Raw genomic sequence first — 18,748 nt, 5'->3', positions numbered from 1 at the left:
TTGCAACCTGTCCGACACACAAGCAATACAAAAATGGTTTGCTTAAGGTCAACATGTTAATGGTGAGCTCAGGACATGTCTGAGTAGAAAATGTGTATGTTATGTGGAGAGATTTTCAGTTAGCAACAGTTACATCGGACATATACACTTGCATAAATGAGCTCTCAAATTCAAGTAATAGTAACCATGATAACATCTTGGCACAGCACTTTTTTTTCTTTTCTATTTTGTCTGTGAGGCCTATAAGTTGTGACAGGGTGAAAGGTAAGTAAATGTCCATTTTATACAGTGCTTTAACCCCTTTTTTTATGATCTCCTTTTTTCCTATTGTCATTTGTTTGTGTAAAACCATTGTTGCATAGATGGTGCTAGACTTCCGATGGTAGAGAATATTTCGTTACAAGGTGGGATCTTTAATGTTTTATCTATTACAAAACGCCTGATTACGCTAATGCCCCACATACATGCATTTTTGTTTTGTTCTTGGGTCCCCATCCATCCTGAACATATTTCCCTATTGTCTATTATTTTTAATAGTAAATACTTATTTAACATTAAACTTGTTTGCACTGTTTCCAGTGCAATGCATATAGAGATCCCTTTGAGATATATATATATATATATATATTTATTTTTTTTATGAATCCCATTAATGTCACATCACTGTGATCAGCAAACATAACTCCAAAGCTTTGTTTTGATGATTGCAATGTGATCAGCCAGCGTTGGAGCAATTGCAGATCCCAGCTTGGTCTAGACAAACCCTGCTTGGGTCTCTTCTCAAAAAACACACTCTGAGTGCAGTTACACACGATCTGTAGGAAGAAAGCCTTCGATGCTGGCACCTGCTGCCGCTAGAAACCATGCTGTCAATAGAAAAAGACTGGTCGTGCTGCTACGTCCTAAGGGTAGCATAAAACCTACAAATCAAGGGTTGGCAGCGTCATTTATAAAACAGATGCTAAAAATTGCAGGACAGCATAGAAAGTGAAAAACTGATGACGAATGACAGCAAGACAAACAATTTTTAAATACTTAACGACAAAAAAAATTACTAATGCTGTTGTTCCACTGATACCTGAATTTGGCAAGTAAAGATCAGGCGGAAGCAGACATTTTTATTTTTTGCCTCTATGTATACCAGTGAAGAAACATTGCCTGCATGTGATTAGCTGACGCAGATGATAAACTGGTACATTTTAAACTATAGCACCGGGTACTAAAGGAACTTTGCCAAGCAATATTGTGACCATTGATTTTGATCCTGAAGGATGTTTTTCTGGCATGCAGCTGAGAGACTAACCACGCGGAAGTTGTATTAATATTTTAAAAATCACACCAGGTAATTATACACCCGTGAGCCTGACATCTGTGAAAGCATGTTAGGGGATAATCAGGATTTGCCCAATATCAATTGAGTAACTTAATTACTGAGCAAAATTATTTCAGTGGGTGTGAATGGTTTGGATTATACAAAAGCGTAGGTTGTTGTACAAATTTCAAAGAGAGTCTTAGGCAATATTGCTTGCACCTGGATTGAAAGGTAATAGTCTGAACTTTTTCCCCCTACAACTGTTCCTGGTCAGATGGGAGGACTGAGCCGCCAAGTAACAAATGTAAAGTTATGTACTTTAAGAAAATGTGTAAATGTTTACCTTAAATGGGGTTGTGTCGGGGAAATACATGTGAAGAACATGGTAATTGTAGGCTAAATTTAACAGCTGCCTCCAATGCCAGTCTGCTTCTCCACGGGCCAGTAAGATACTGTCAAGCTTTATATAATAGATAGCATATTGGATCCATTATAGGCCGCACCCTAAAAGCTAGGCTTTTTTGTTTTGTTTTTTTTAAAGAAAAATTGCGCATTCCTGCGCTAAACCCAGATTATAGGCCGCACCCCCACTTTAAAGACTTAAAGTGCGGCCTATATCCAGGCAAATACGGTATATAATTTTGGCTCTGTATAAGTCACTGGTAAGGCCCACCTTGAAAATGCAGCCCATGTACTTCACCAACCCCAGTTCAGCTTATCCTCCTAAACTCCTGTTAAATGAGGCAGCTGTAGTCATATTGCATATGGCCCCTGCTGCTCCGAGGAATGATCGCATGAGGCCCCTGCTGCTCCGAGGAATGATCGCATGAGGCCCCTGCAATAAGTTTTTGGTCTTGCTGAATGCCTTGGTATCAAGGCATTACAGCAACACTGTTTAGGAGAAGGAAGCAATCAAAGATAAGCCTGTTTAACCCTGTTTCTCATTAAGAAATTGCACTGCCATTTTGGAGTCAGAAAGCAAGGAGATCTCCTCAGTGTGAGGTTTTTGCTCTCCAGATCAACGGTGAAGATTTGATGGCATTTTTAAACCTAAAGTAGCATGTCAATGGAATGAATGAAGAGTGCTGCAAAAGGTGGCGACAAAAGAAAAGCAAAAAGTGAGGGTAAACTTGGTACAAGAAGGGACAAAAATGAAGAAAATGATTACAGTGATCCAGGAACCAACTATCTTTTTGTGATAATCTGCAGTCCTAGATTATTTATCACTTTTGGAATATAAAATTTTCTCTATCCTTTTCAGAGGCATTCTGATATATTGTCATCTCTCCTTCTCAAAATATTCCCTTTCTGGGCCATGTTAACTCAGTGTTACCAAGAGTGTCCAAAACGGTGTATAGTTGTAGGTTATTGTTAATTGTTGAAACTTGTTGTTTTTATAATCATTTATATCACACTGAATTTTCTCCAGTGCTGAGGGAATGAAGGCAGAGAAAACAGTCTTGTAAGACTTCAATTACCACTGTCAGCCCATCTTTTGTTGCTTTATTCGTTTTAATTTTATGTATCTGTACTTCAGTGTCACCTTGTATTAGCCAGTTTAATAAAAATGTAGGTCATCTTTATGATTGGTCTATCACTGTAACATCATTTCTGTACTTCATTTTTTCAGCATTATTTGATTCGTATAGGATAATTATATTCCCCAACATTGAACAATGTAGCAATCATACAGAGGACAGGATGTTTGGATGGCTGCTCACATGGTATCCATATAAGTTGGGCCTGTAATATATTTTCTTTGCCATTCCTGGTGGCACTAGGAGAAATGTTACTGCCTATCAAGTATGACAGTAACGATAGAAAGATGACTCTTTCCACTATTTGGTCTGCCCTACTCATGTAGGGTTGTCCCTTTTTCTCTATTAATCTTTTTCCCAGCATTCTTGGGTTAGGCCTTGTACCCTTTCCACCCGCTCATGTAGCCAGGTGCATCATGGGTGCTGCGAGGAGGATGGTTAGGGCCCTTGTGGGACCATCCTACTACCTCCCAGGGGGGGGTTTCAATGGTCCTTGAGGGGACCTCCATGTTACCCCAGCTTACTTGTGTTTTCCCTGTAGCCCATGGGTAGGCTTCCTGACACAGTGCACCAAATTTCTCACTTTTGGTAGCGATCTTGCCTATACCTGAGACGCTAGGAAGGTCCACACTAGATCTTTTGCTATGGCGGGTGTCAGTCCTGCAGTCATTGCCCTTAGCCTGACTTTCTGGGATGCAGAGCACCACATGCAGTGGCCAGGTTGATGTTCCCACAATGAGGAGCATTTACAGTTCTGATCAAAAGCTTGTGTACCCTTGGAGAATTCATTCTAACTGGGCCATTTTTCCTTTATATTACTGGTAGTTCCTACAATTTCTACCGTATGCATTTTTTTTTTTATTGGAAGTGAGACAAGAGTACTGATCCTCCTGCTGAAAGACTCTTTCAAGGCAAAACCTGGAGCTTGCTCCAGTTGTGCCCCACTGGCACCAGGTGATGCAGAAATCTGCGGCCGATTTTACCAACTGGCTGAAGAAGAAATTAGTCATCTTCTTTAAAACAATGACAACCTCCTCTGCATCTGCTGTTCCTGTACGTGTTATTTCTTAGTCGGTATCTCAGGTCTGGCCAAATGAAGAACCAGGCTTTTCATCAGATTTCAGTTTCTCGCCTACCATGCACCATCCTCTAAGGAACGAGGACAATTTAAAGTATTTTTTCTGGTGGAAGAAACTAATAAGTGTATCTCTGCTATTAGGTCAGCCCTTGATATAGAGAAAGACGATACATCTGGAAAGGTTCATCCTGGAGAAATCAAGACCTTCCCAGTCCATGTGTCACTATCTTCCATTATCTCTGAGCAATGGCCACCAGAGAAAGGGCAAATGCTCTTCAAGAGGCTATTTACCTTTGACCCCGAGTGCTTGGATCTATAAAAAAAAAAAAAAAAAAAAAAAGGCTTTGGCTGCTAAGGCTACAAAGAAGATGATTAAACCTTTAGAAGATGTCCAACAACCAACTAATCGATAATGAATATCACTGCTAACTATTTTTGTTATCGATTTTAATCTATTAGTTGTTTCAGCCATACTTGGCAGTTAATTTTATCTTCATGGCAGCTATTGAATCAATATGTAGCAACCTGGACAATAGTACTTTTAGCAGTATCTAGAATGAGATTTTGGTTGATAAACTGGCTTCCTCAGGGAAGAGCTCCTCTCTTTCACTCCTCTTTCAAATTCCTTTCACTCATAATAGGGCAAGCAGGGTTATCATACAGTGGTTATCGGTCATACAACTAGTACAATCCCAGAGATTGCCTTCAATAAAAAAAGAGGGCAGAATAAGGAAGATAAGTTAAGAGGAAGTTCTGATGCCAGATTATGACTGGTGCAAGGCACAGGATGGGCAGGAGATCACGTCAGACGCTTGGGTCCTTCACCTAATCCTACACTGTCATGCACTGAAATCAACTTCAGCACCTCTGATACCGCAGAGATCTGTTCCTGCTCCAGATCGTTCTCAAATTACAGATTCCCATGCTTTATCATGGAAGCTTATATATAAAAAAAAAAGCCGAGACTGGTTGTCAACCTCTGCCTCGTCAAACACTACGTAGCTTACAGCAGGTTCAGAAGGGAAAGGTGGAGATCCTTTTCTTTAAGGCCTTAACTGTTTTTCCATAATTCTTTAGGATCCTTATATTCTATGGATAGCCATTCCATCCAGTTCTGAAATTCAGCACCTCCATCTCAAAGCCCTTCCCTTTAGCATTTCCCTTGGCATATTTTCAATAGTAATGGCAGACAGGAGGACATAGTATTTTTTTTGTCTAGACAACTGTGATAGATGCACATTCAATAGAGCTTCTTCCTTCCTGTCTCCACAAGACTTTGACCTTCTTCATATAGACAAATTCCAGAAAGTCAGAGAATTCAAAATGCCCCTGCAGTGGAAACGGGAAGCTTCCATTCAATGATAGTTTTATCATTTATCAGTTTTATATTGCAGATGTTTACGCCTGGGGAGGGGCCCCATGGGGCCTTTGCTGCAGTTCTTTGTTTCTGAATGCCTCAACATTGAGTTTAAGTGAAGAAGGAAATCTTGGATCGCTTTCTAAGCTTATTTAGTGCTTTGATGAGCCACACACGTTATTGGTTGTTAAGGTTAAACCTCTGGTGGAAGTTCCTCCGATCCTTCTTGCATATAGTTATTGTCAGTGGCAGTTACATCTGCCAGAAGAGTTTGTAAGCTTCAAGCAATATTCATTCAGGAACCTTTTCTATGATTCAGGGTTGTTATACAGCCACCTCCTTAGTTCCTGCCTAAAATAGTTTCAAACTTTACGCAGAACAGGAGATCATCAGGTTTTACATAAGGTTTTGCATAAGGTTTTACTCCATTCAGTCTTTTAGGTAGTTATATTGCATATTTGCTGCAAAGGATTTATATTTATAGAAATTTTGTTGCGGTTTCGAGATATACAGATCAGTAGATAACGGAATATAAATGAAAGAAAGCAATACATTGACTTTCACCTAGTGGTATGAAATCAATCACATTTCCATCTTAAATATAATGATTTACAGCCATATCTTGTACAAGGGCACAACTGCATGGGCTTGCTACTTCACCAAGAAGATGTGCCGGTAGCTTGGTTGCTAGCATGTCCCAAGAGTCGATTAACAGGTGGAAGTGGGTAATATATACAGATTAAAGAGTCTAGAGTATGTGGAAATAGTAAGGTATTTTCAATCAATCCATGATTTTTTTCACTTTCACTGAGTAAAGCATGATTGACTGCGATCAGAGTGGTCTGATAATATCAGTATAAATATAATTAATCCACACATTTTGGAGGTTTGGTATATCACTTTTTATTAGTCTTGTTTTTTCCCCAAAATGAACATTAATATCTTTCTTTAGTATTTTTAGCTACTCTCGGGGGAATGGACTGGAATATGTAGGAAGTTCTTGGGAGTGCCATCATCTTGAGTGCTGCTATCCATCTTACCCATGAGATCTCATACTGCAACCATGTATACAAATCATCTGTAAAATGTTACCATATTTTTACATAGTTGTGCTGAATGATATCAGGCATTGATTTTGACAAGCTGGGTAATCAATGCAGTTTGCTTCCAGTGATATGGAAAAATAGATTTAAGGGTGTCAACCAGATATCTAAAGCTTGAGATTTCGATTGGTTATGTGGTTCAACACTTTACCAGACTAATTTGGAAGGGCTATCATGTGGTTTGTAATAGTGAGCAAAATGTCCATTTGCAAATAGACTCAGTTTTGTGTCTCCGTGCCTTGGTATCTGTATTCCAAAAATGTCAGAGGAGATGGCCAAGGAGATGGGTCTATAATCTGAGAGCTTGCCTGGTTTTGGAATTGTAGTGATGAGGGCCTATAGATTCTTAAAGTATGTTCTGATTTGAAGTAATGATGAGTGTCAACAAATAGTGTTATTTCTGAAGGTTTTGTAATACTCCAGGGGGCCTTATAAAGTTTCAAAGTCTTAATCACCTCTGCCACCCCTGTAGCTGTAACTGGTGCTACTGAAATCACTCGTCCGTAAATGAGGGACAATTGATTTTGTGCAGAAACAGCTGGCCATCTCTGAGAGAAAGCTAGTGTCTATAACTGCCTTTAAATTAGCGATTCTTAAAATTTGACAAGGCTTCAACTTTGGTACTAAGAAATGCTATTCTAATGTTTGCAGCGTGGTGACTGAGTTGGAAAATAATGAATTTGCCTTGTTCCCTTTAGCATAAAATAGCTGCCTGAGCCTACACATGGCAAATTCAGTCTTAGTTCTATTACATTTTCAGATTTCCTCTCTAAGCTTAGAGATAAGCTTCAAACTGTGTTTAGAATGATTTGTTCTATTCTGTGTTTCCAAATGTATTAATTGTGCCTCAAAGCTAGGATTTTCTCATGTATGGTTTTGTGGCGGCATGTTGCATAAGCAGCCCTCTAGTAACTGCCTTATGCGCTTGCCTTAATGAATCAGTAGCAACATCAACGGTTGAATTTTCAGTTTTTGTTTTTTTTTTTAAAGGTGAGTCTGGAGTAGCTGATGTGTCTACAGTTGGGAAACTATGTGTTCATTTAAACTACAGAACCCCTGTGTCTAATTTTGCCAGTAGTGTAGATGGTTGATCATTGGACATTTGGGCTAATTTGACATTTCTGCCTTCCAAAACTTAATCTATCTTTGAACAGATGTTATGGACTAGAGGGCGAGATAAATAGTCCCTTTCTTTTCGATTAAACACACCAACTATTGTAGAAAAGTCTATTGACAAAGCTTATTGCCAGTTTTTTAGCATGTAACCTGCCATATTTGCAGTTAGCACATTGAAATCTCTTCGGAAGAGTATCCCTGTTTATCCTGTGTATCTTAGCATTTCTGGCAAAAAATGTTTTAGTATCTGCGAGGAGTGGGGCAGAGTGAGTTTAGCGGCTGCTATATCCAAGTGACTAAGTTAATTTTCACCACCAATTCTACAAGCCTGGTTTTGGGTATGCTGTCTTGTTTATACGATGCTCAATTAGTACACTGAGGGGCCCAATGTGTGCCTTCCACCCACACCATTACACCACCACCAGCCTGAACTGTTGATACATGGCAGGATGGATCCATGCTTTCATGTTGTTTATGCCATATCTGACCCTGCCACCTAAATGTCACAGCTGGAATCGAGACTTATCAGACCAGGCAATGTTTTTCAAGTCTTCCATTGTCCAATTTTGGTGAGCCTGTGCGAATTGTGGCCTCAGTTTCCTGTTCTTAGCTGACAGGAGTGGCACCCGGTATGGTCTTCTGCAACTGTAGCCCATCTGTTTAAAGATTCAACGTGTTGTCAAAGATTGGTATTCTGCATAAGTTTGTTGTAACAAGTGGTTATTTGAGTTACTGTTGCCTTTCTGTCTGCCCATTCTCCTCATCAACAAGGCATTTTCATCCATACAACACAACTGCCGCTCACTGGATATTTTCTTTCTTTTTTTTGGATCATTCTCTGTAAACCCTAGAGATGGTTGTGCGTGAAAATCCCAGGAGATCAGCAGTTTCTGAAATACTGAGACCAGCCCGTCCGGCACCAGCAACCATGCCACGTTCAAAGCACTTAAATCCCCCCCCCCATTCTGTTGCTTGGTTTGAACAGACAACCTTTACTGCTGCCGGCACCTCCACCAGGGCTTCCATGGTGGAGCACTGGAAGGTCATGTAATGCCGCTGCTCCGTCATAGAAGCCCATGCTGTGGGGGATCTGGATCTTAGTTTTGTAATCAGACCTCTATTTGAGGTTTGATTAGAAGACGCCCTCAAATATAAGACAAGGCGTATTTTTCAGAGCATTTGCTTTTCGAGCAAAAATGATATATATATATATATATGCAAAGAAACATTGTATAAACTTGGTAAGACCCTTTGATGACCCTGACTCTGGATTCCCCTGGAATTTTAAGTATAAGTGGCATAATTCCTGTTTTTTGTTACTTTCTTCATTTTGTTCTCTGCTGCTACAGTGTGTTTGCCTAGATTGGTTGGTAAAAGCTTGATTTCTGCTTTAGATGCCTGTCTTGATTTTCTCACAGGGATCTTTTAGGAGAACTTTCAAGACTTCCTTTAAGTGATCTGTTTAGAATCTGGAATCTGTGTACTCGTCGAGTATACGCTAATTGAATCCACATGGGCTTGGATCATTCATTGCCTGGAAAGGGTTCATAGGCTGCCCCTTGTTTTCCTCCGACAAGCCCGTTTTCTGCAATTTGAGGTAACCTCTCGTTTTACCGGACAGTTTCTTGGACATTTGTGCCACCATGCTATTATTTTTAAAAGTGCATATAGAGAAGTTGCCGTGTTTAAACTCGTATATCTCGGAGTTCCAGCTCTAAGAAGCCATATTTTTTAAGATCATGCTGCGCCTCATATATTTACTTTTGAAATACCATAAATTTGGTAATTTGGTTGTCCTAAAATTTAAGGGAAAATGATAACCTAAGAGGTCCATTAATCTAGCAAACATAGAACATGATTTTAACATTTTTAAAAACTATTTGGTTTGGATTCTTAGAGTACTAGATCTGTGAGCCTTAGGTTGGTTTGTTAAAGACCCTTGTTTTTCTGTACATTTTGATGGCAAGGACAAAATGCTACTCGGTAACTCCCTCAGAAATAGCAGAAAATTGCGTATATGACATTTAAAAGAATGGGAACAAACGATCACAATTTTGAGGTTTGCAGAGTTTTACATATAATGTGCTATTAGATGCACATTTTTATGATTGAAAATAATAGTACTTTAATGTGCAGTGTTGAAAGCTCAGCATTCTATGATGTACCTATTATTAACTCTTAACTGTTGGAGACCATCTCTACTGCACTGAAGGACAGACAGAAGGCCTGCAAAAGGAGAGGATCAGCACTTAAGTAAATGGGTTTTACCTCCCATCCTTTTAAGAGAACGATTGTGCAAACCTTACTTTTTTAAGATATAGAAGGACCTAAATGATTACTGCTCCCAATTCAGTTGTTCACTGTATATTTGTTAGACAGCAGAAGGGAAGAAAGGTTTAGGACAGAAAAATGGATTACATATGTGAGCTTAGACAGAGATCCCAGCTTTTCTGAGTTAAAACGGTTAAATTATACACATCCTAAATGTGTATAAAAACAAAAAGCGTAAGCTATTGGAAGTTGTAATGAGTGAATTATACCCATACACGTGAGCTCCCTTTTAAAATATTTTCACTCTATTTCCTGTGCAGACCTCCTCCCTGATTGGTTACACATTTTCTATTTGTAACACATTGATAACAGGATAACAACATAGAGAATGTATCTAATGTTCAAGTAACCAACAATTCTGGACCCATATAGCAGGTATCATTTTCTGACAAGAACTTCACAATACCCTCCTGGCTGGAGCCAACAAATGGTTTGCTGATCAAATTCCCTTATCTTTTTATTTCTTCACTTTACTCTACTCTCGTTTTGGACTATTGCTTTTATTACGGTTGAAGCACAAAAAGAGACCTACACTCTTATTTCACATCGTGATCTAGCCTTTTTGAAATCACTGAATATTGTGTACACTTGTTTGAATCTTGAAGACTTGTAATTGCCTTTGAAGCCCAAATACATTCTGTTACAAAATACAAAGGCCTTAACACTGTGGAGAAATCACAAGCTGATGAACAAATCTCTGGCCCTCTCCTGCCAGACTCAAGTGCATTAAAAAATATTGTTAACACGACATATACCTTACCAGTAGGGGAATTGGCTAAAGAGGTCTCTAACCTTATACTATCACACCTGCACTAGAGGCTACTTGAATTATATCTCAAGAGGTGGCCGCATGTTTCACCCAACTTGGTACATTGGAGCCAAGACAGAGGACATGGTACAACATCTTAAAGAGTAGGTCATCTTGCAATCTCAACCGATACAGAATCTGATTGTGTGACCTGGAAAATAGGAATTGAAGGAATGATTTGCAGTTGTTGTCTTACCAGAATCCATGAAATCTCATGATCCTGTTGGCACACTGACTGTTTACGACATCCACAAAGTACTTGTGTACCAGGATTACTTGGCAATGGTCACCGCAAAGAGGAGAAAGGTTCCTTCAAGAAGCCTTAACCTCTTAAGGACAATGGGCGGTCCCTAAACTCATTGAAAACAATACATTTTGAGCCCGTACATGTATGGGGTTTGTCATTAAGGGGTTAAAATAAATAGCAATAGGAGGCTTTGAGTACTTTCTAAACTACTATTGGTTCATTGTATCCAATGAGTGACAGTTTAGTAACATTGTGAAAGTTATTCTGGGCTCATATAGTACTCAAATTTGTTTAGTTTGGGTTGTGTTAGATTGTGATCAGCTTCCTTGTAATATATATTTTTTAAGGAACATCCTAATGGGCCGCTAGGACAGAAGATTTTCCAACAGGTAAATGCCAAGTGGAAACGATCTGCCCCCCCCCTTATGGCTAACCCCCCCCTTGCCCCAGGACTCTGACCCCCCCCTAGATTCAAAATCTGTCATGCACCTGTATCCCTGAACCTGTTCAGCCAAATCTTTACACTGAGAGTTACAGAATGGGGAGACCCCCAAAGAGGCAAATGGCACGAGAGATGGCAGGCAGTTTAGGCAATATAATAGACAGTCTATTTTTTCCAGAAAAATAGCAAAAGCATAAATAATCATAGTAGGGTTGGATCTACTAAATAAGGTGTCTGAGGAAAGCTAAATATGGTACACGTAGGAGGTAGTCATAATAGACAGGTCGGTACATGGAGAGGGTAGTCGTAATAGCCAGGTTGGTACACGGTCGGTAACCAGGGCCAGATGGGCTCAGATGGATTATGTCCCCTTCTTTTTAATTTAGCACTAGATCCCTTGCTGAGATACGTAGTAAACACACAGGAATTTCCAAGGATTCAAATTGGGTAATATGAAATTAAGGTGAAAGCCTGTACATATATTCTATTAAATTTCGCCCAGGCAATTTTACAAGCAATAAGACACCTATGACCCAATTACATGCTTTGCAGTGAACTTAAACCTGAATCCCACACGCTGCCCCCATTATTCTGCCCCTTAACCCAATATTAGCTTTTAAAAATTTCACCCATAACCATGGCATTATTATGTTATATAGTGTTTTATGCCAGTATAAAAGCATTTTTGTAATTAAATATTTTTTTCATTATTTGTTATGACAACAACTTTTGACTCTAAATATAAAAATAGAATATAAATTGAATCTAGCAATCATAAAGATTATCTATGTGATCAATCACAGTACATAAAACAGAATTTCCTATATTATATGCATGAGTTGGGGCTTTGCTCCCCAAAGGGATTAGAATGACCTACAAATGTTTGCATATCCTATGACTGGGCATAAGCTAGAGCATCTATTGTATTCAGACAACCTCGCAAGGGGTATAAAAAATTTACAAAAAAAAGAAGCTTAATGTGATTTAAATACCGTGACGAGGTTATATTGGCAGGAGGTATTGCAAGTAGAGTGTAACATCATCTTCTATAGAGATGTATTTTAGCAGAAGATCTTCCATCAGCCATCTGGCTGGCATGCTCCAAGCACTATTCACATAGCCCAGTGGGAAATAATCTTTCATATATTACCACATCTTACAACTAAAGCTTCCATGTGCGCTTAAATTAAACCTTTAGGAAGGAGACTATAAGCACAAAAAAACCAAAATGCGTAAACATACATTCTCAGCTATGAAGGTTTACCACGATTTCAACCTGACTAATGAATAATTCAATTAATATTAATGTCCTAGGAGTACAAAAAAAACTAATACATTATAAAAAATGAAAGAGTAAAAATATCACTTTTCAAATTTGTTATTATACTGATTAATAAATGCACACTAATTGCATAAAAAGCAGGCATTCTAAAAAAAAAAAAAAAGATTTTTTTTTAAATTTTTGGTTTTACTGTACAGTCTTACAGTCTACAAGTAAAACTTGTATAACTTGTAAAATTCCAACAAAACTCTGAGTGTAATTTTGTAGTGACATTGATGTATTTTATGTCATTTATTCATCGAAAGAAAACTTTATTTAGAACATGCCTATATTGGTATTAATGTTTATTTTATTTTTTTCTCTCATTACAAATTATATATAAATAAACTCTAGAAGATATATTGATTTATTTTATCCAGCATTACGATGGGATGCAGTACAGATAAAAAAAAAATATATATATATACTAGTTCATATTCAGAAAACATGTCAGGTCAAGAGCCAGAGGCCAGCGCTAGATGTAAAATGTTCCCTTAAGCTGTTACACAAAAGAACGCCTTTCTTCTTCTTGTCCCTGGGGAAAGGCAAATTTTCCTTCTAAGAAAGAAAAAAATGCAGTATGACCCATCCATTTACCAAAAATGAACTTTGAGCATTAGACTGTCCTCAGTGGACTTGGCAAAAAGTCACTGTAATGTTATAGAAATGCCTTTTTAAAATTGCAACATAAGAAGGGCACACAGAACACTGTATAATTTTTTTTTGTATACAACTTATGTAAAAGTCTCACATTTTTTATAAAACAGACTTCATGTATTCTGAAATATGTATAAATATAAAATGTCAAACCGAGTATTATAACCGAATTTATAAAATGCGTTTGAATTTGAATATTCAAATAACTTGGAATATTGCATCAATGTCACTGTGAAACAAAGCAATTTACTTTTATAATTATGTAGGATGTGGTCCTAGACAATCCCATGCCCCCACTACTTGCATCTGCCTCACCTGGGCCCACTTCCTTATGCTGTGCATCTTCTGTGCCAAGCTCTGAGAAAGCTACCATAACTTCTATCTTGAAAAACCCCTCCCTGGACCCAACTGATCTGTCCAACTACTGTTCTATCTTTCCACTCCAGGCTTCTTGAACACATTGCATACAATCAAATAACTACATTTCTTAACTCCAACACTTTACTTGACCCTCTTAAATCTGGATTCTGCTCTTGACATTCTACTAAGACTACCCTTACTAAGGTTAACTATGACCTACTCACTGCTAAATCCAGGGGCCACTACTCTATACTAATTCTACTGATTTTGACATTGTGCATCATTCTCTTCCCCTCCCCTTTTCCACCCCATTGGTGCACCCCAAGGCTCAGTTCTACGACCACTTCTGTTCTCACTTTACACTAACTCACTTGGTAAACTAACCTCAGCCTTTGGCAGTTGTGGCAATATTGTTAACCCCTTCACTTAATAAACATAAACCCTCTAATCTCACCCATTTTCTACTCCACCTATTTGGGCTTCACCATGAGTTGACTTCACCATGTGACATGTCACTCACTTCCCACAGCACCAGCTTTGTCCCAAAACAGCTTGTCTGTGCTGTTTTGGGCCCAAGCAGGTGATATATTTTCCCCCAAACAGCATTACACTAAATGTGTCAGTGACATCTGGTGCTCTGACTTTAAGGAAGCCGCTGAGGAAGAGGGGCAAAGGCGTGACTAGCTCTTTTTGCGCTAAGGGTGGTACAGCATAACTCCCATTAATACATACTGAGCCTGACAGTGGTATACCGCAACTTTCTCATCACCAAACAGTGTAACTCCTATCATTATAAAGTAATCCAGACACTGGGGGGAGTACAGACAGACGGTGGTACGGCATATCTCTCAACACTATATACTGTGCCAGATATTGACGGTGATACACCCTAGCTCCCATCACTATAAACTGAGCCAGACACTGACTATGGTACAGCATAACTTCCAATATCACATCAGTTTATTAACACCACTTTTTCATTATATGTGCTGGGCCATTGGTGCAAGCTTTCCTAGTTGTTACACCGAGTAGCTATAGGTTAACATTTGTCCAATAATTATACACTATTTAGGGCAAGTTTAAGTATATAAAAGGACCATAGAAGAAACTATGAAAGCTTGGCTAACCAGGATACACTATTAAAAACATGAGCATTCAACACAGATTAACAAATTCAATTTTTATGGTGTTAACAAAGTTAGAATCAAAACACGAACTGCACATTAGTATTCAATGACCCACATAGCAGGCATAGATCATAGATTGCACACGCCAAAGGCCAACACTGGCACACAAATTGCACACATAGGACTTGTCCCAGCACCCAGATTGCATCTAAAGGACTTGCCCAGCACCCCGATCCCACTCATAACACTTTCCCCAGCACCCTGATTGCATTCATACAACTTGCTCAGCACCCAAGTTGCATTGAAAACCACTTGCCCAGCACCCAAGTTGCATACACAAGACTTGTTGCAGCACCCAGGTTGCATACACATGGCATTTCCAGCACCCAAATTGCATCCGCAAGACTTGCTCAGCACCCAGAAAACATCCACAGGACTTGCCCAGCACTCAGGTTCAGCTCAGAGGACTTGCCCCAGCACTCGGGTTCCGCTCAGAGGACTTGCCCAGCACCCAGGTTCCGCTCAGAGGACTTGACCCAGCACCCAGGTTGTGCTCAGAAGACTTAGCCCAGCACCCGGATTGTGGTCAGAGGACTTGGACCATATCTGGACTATCTTTGTTTTCCATAGGAAGAGGCCCTGCGAAGTTCCGAAAATGCAGCTGTGTGTTAGACCAACTCAGCTGAGAATGACCAAGCTTAGTAGCTTCCCCCATATGTCCCCCACCCCGAGACTTACGTCCTAGGTTTTAGTTTATTCATACTGAGTAGACTAATTTTGTTTCTTGAAGGTCCGCTGATGGGTGGGATCAGTAATGCACAAGTGAACATAATTTTTTGACACTCCCTACTGGGGTCTTACCAGAGGTCAGACTATTTAGTTTTCTTAGTTCTTACTTGAACCACATAAATAACAGAAAAACTGTGCATGAAATGTGTTAAGCTGTATACAATCTGTTATGTTCCTCTAATGTGGTGGGAATTCCTGGCATTAAATATTTGAAGCAAAGAAAGAGGGGAGTTTTTCTCTAATTTATCTGTCTTGGCTGGTGTTAACTTGGAAGCACCTTTTAAACTCCAGCCACTTTGCTGGACATACACAGACAACAGACTGAACATGTTAGCACCCCAGCCAGATTTATTTGCCTTTTTTATTTGAACTATACTAATTTTTCATTTTTAAGACTCTATATTCTCTTGCTAAGAAAATGGTAGTTTAGATGCAATCGCTTTAGCAAGTTGTACATAGAAACATGGCAAGCCTAGAACTTTTAACATTGATTGTTAATCATCTTCGGCAGAGAATATTTACCTTACATTTGTGATCTGAACTGATCTTATAAACATGAGCAGTCTGATATGGCGATGAGTTTACCTATGTTATGGCACAAATGAAAAAACATTTGAGAAACGCCTAATAGTATTTAGCAGAGGTCAAGATACTAAGCTTTACCACTTCTCACCTAAGCAAATATTAGACAAATAAGTTTCATTTCTTTTCATCTATGTGTTGTGGGTGGGATGTTCATCTGGAATCAAAGTTTTAGAGATAGGGCTTTCTGAACTTTGTATTATTATTATTTAATTAAATTGTTGTATATAGCCAATGGGCCCTCAAGGTGTGCCCCTTCTTGTTCAGGGCTGGGCAAAATACTAAATAACTAATGTCAGAATGATATTTCAGTGAGCCTTGTAAGTATTAGCATCCAATAAGACAGATCATATCTATTTTCTCTGCATGAAACAACATGAATAATCCCTCTATATTCCTAATTCAGGATCCATTGTCGTGTCCAAATACATTGTGAACACCAATCATCAAACTCCTTGAGGAATACACAGACAGCAGTCTCTGGAGGGTTGTGTGAAACTGTGCAGGGAATAACTCCAGCATCATCTGTTTATAAAGGAAGGTCAACCTTTCTGTTAATAATTGAGATAACTCAGAAATCCTGTCCCTGGAGAGTCCGAGTAAGTGGATTAACATATAAAAAAAGAAATCTGGAATGCAACCTTGTTGAACCCCATGGGTCTACATATCAGGCTTGTCAATTATCTGATCTTACAGCACCTGGTGTTGTGTCTTAAAAACACATCTCACAGTCAAAAAATAAAAAACGCCCTTGGAAAGGTCAATATAACCGTTCTGAATGATCTCTTATATGTGATTAGCAGAAACTGTATTTTTAAAATCTTTCCTGTGAAATGAGGGCTGCTTTGAATTGACTTTTGAAAAAGACAATGCAGAAATATTGATGGTGGCACAGTTGTGCTTAAACGTTTGCATACCCTGGCAGAAATTGTGAAATGTTTGCATTGATTTGGAATATGTGACTGATCATGCCAAAAAACTAAAACTTATCTAAGGCGAGTGATCATATTATCACATAGTTGTTTGGCTTATTTTTAAATCATAATGATAACAGATATCACCCAAATGGCCCAGATCAAAAGTTAGCTTACGCTTGAATGTTTGGCCTTGTTACAGACACACAAGGTGACACAGGTTAACATGACAATTAAAGGTTAATTTCCCACACTTGTGGCTTTTTACATTGCAATTAGTGTCTGTGTACAAATAGTCAATTTGTTTGTTAGCGCTAACGTGGATGCACTATGCAGGCTAGAAACTTAGCCGTGGGGAGCAGAAAAGAACTGTCAAGACCAGAATGACAAGGTAATGGAACTACCGTATTTGCTCGATTATAAGACAACCCTGATTCTAAGGTGAATCCCCAAAATCTGAATATTAATTTATGAAAAAAAGAAAAAGCCTGAATATAAGATGACCCTATAGGAAAAAAGTTTTACCAGTAAATGTTAATTCATGTAAACTATGTGAACATTTTTTTTTTTAATAAAAGCTATGATTGAGAAAAATATTTTGTTTTTTCAACCTGTCCCCCCCAGTTATGCACATCTGCGCCCTGGCTTGCCACTCTGCCCCAGAAATGCCTTATACCCCCTATATGCCACTGTGCCCCATGATATGCCTTCTGATCCCCTATGTGCCACTCTGCCTCCAGAATTGCCTTATACCCCTATATGCCATTTCTGTAGGCAGAGTGGCGTATAGAGGGTTAAAAGGCATTTCTGGAGGCAGAGTGGCATTAAGGGGGTTAAAAGGCATTTCACAGAGCACTCTGCCTACAGAAATGCCTTATGCCCCCCATTTAACACTCCCTCCCCCTCCCTCCTCCAAACTTACCGGAGCTTCAGAATTGCGCAGAGCTCTACACGCTGCCCGGACCAAGCACCTGGGACTCAGAAGTACCCTGTAAGTGGGGAGGGGAGACAGGAGGATCCAGGTCCCCTGCATTGCTGCGGGGGATCTGGATCTTAGTCTCATAGTCAGACCTAGTTGAGGTCTGATTATAAGACGACCCGATTATAAGACGAGGGGTATTTTTCAGAGCATTTGCTCTGGAAAAAACCTTGTCTTATAATCGAGCAAATACAGTATATAAAGATGGTAAAGGATATAAAAAGATATCCAAAGACTTGAAAATGCCAGTCAGTACTGTTCAATCACTTATTAAGAAGTGGAAAATTTGAGGTTCTCTTGATACCAAGTGAAGGTCAGGTAGACCAAGAAAGATTTGAGCCACAACCACGAGAAGAATTGTTTGGAATACAAAGAAAATCCCACAGGTAACCTCAGGAGAAATACAGACTGCACTGGAAAAAGACGGCGTGGTTGTTGCAAGAAGCACAATATGACGATGCTTGAACAAAAATTAGTTGCATGGTCGAGTTGCCAGAAAAAACCTTTTACTGTGCCAATGCCTCAAAAAAGCCTGGTTACAATATGCCCGACAACACCTTGACACACCTCACAGCTTCTGGCACACTGTAAATTGGTGAGACAAGACCAAAATAGAGCTTTACAGTTACAACCATAAGTATTATGTTTGGAGAAGGGTCGAAAAGAATACCATCCACACTGTGAAGC

This window comes from Spea bombifrons, chromosome 6 (assembly GCF_027358695.1).
Source record: "Spea bombifrons isolate aSpeBom1 chromosome 6, aSpeBom1.2.pri, whole genome shotgun sequence".
In the NCBI taxonomy this organism is placed as follows: domain Eukaryota; kingdom Metazoa; phylum Chordata; class Amphibia; order Anura; family Pelobatidae; genus Spea; species Spea bombifrons.
Note: the sequence above shows the minus strand (reverse complement) of the source record.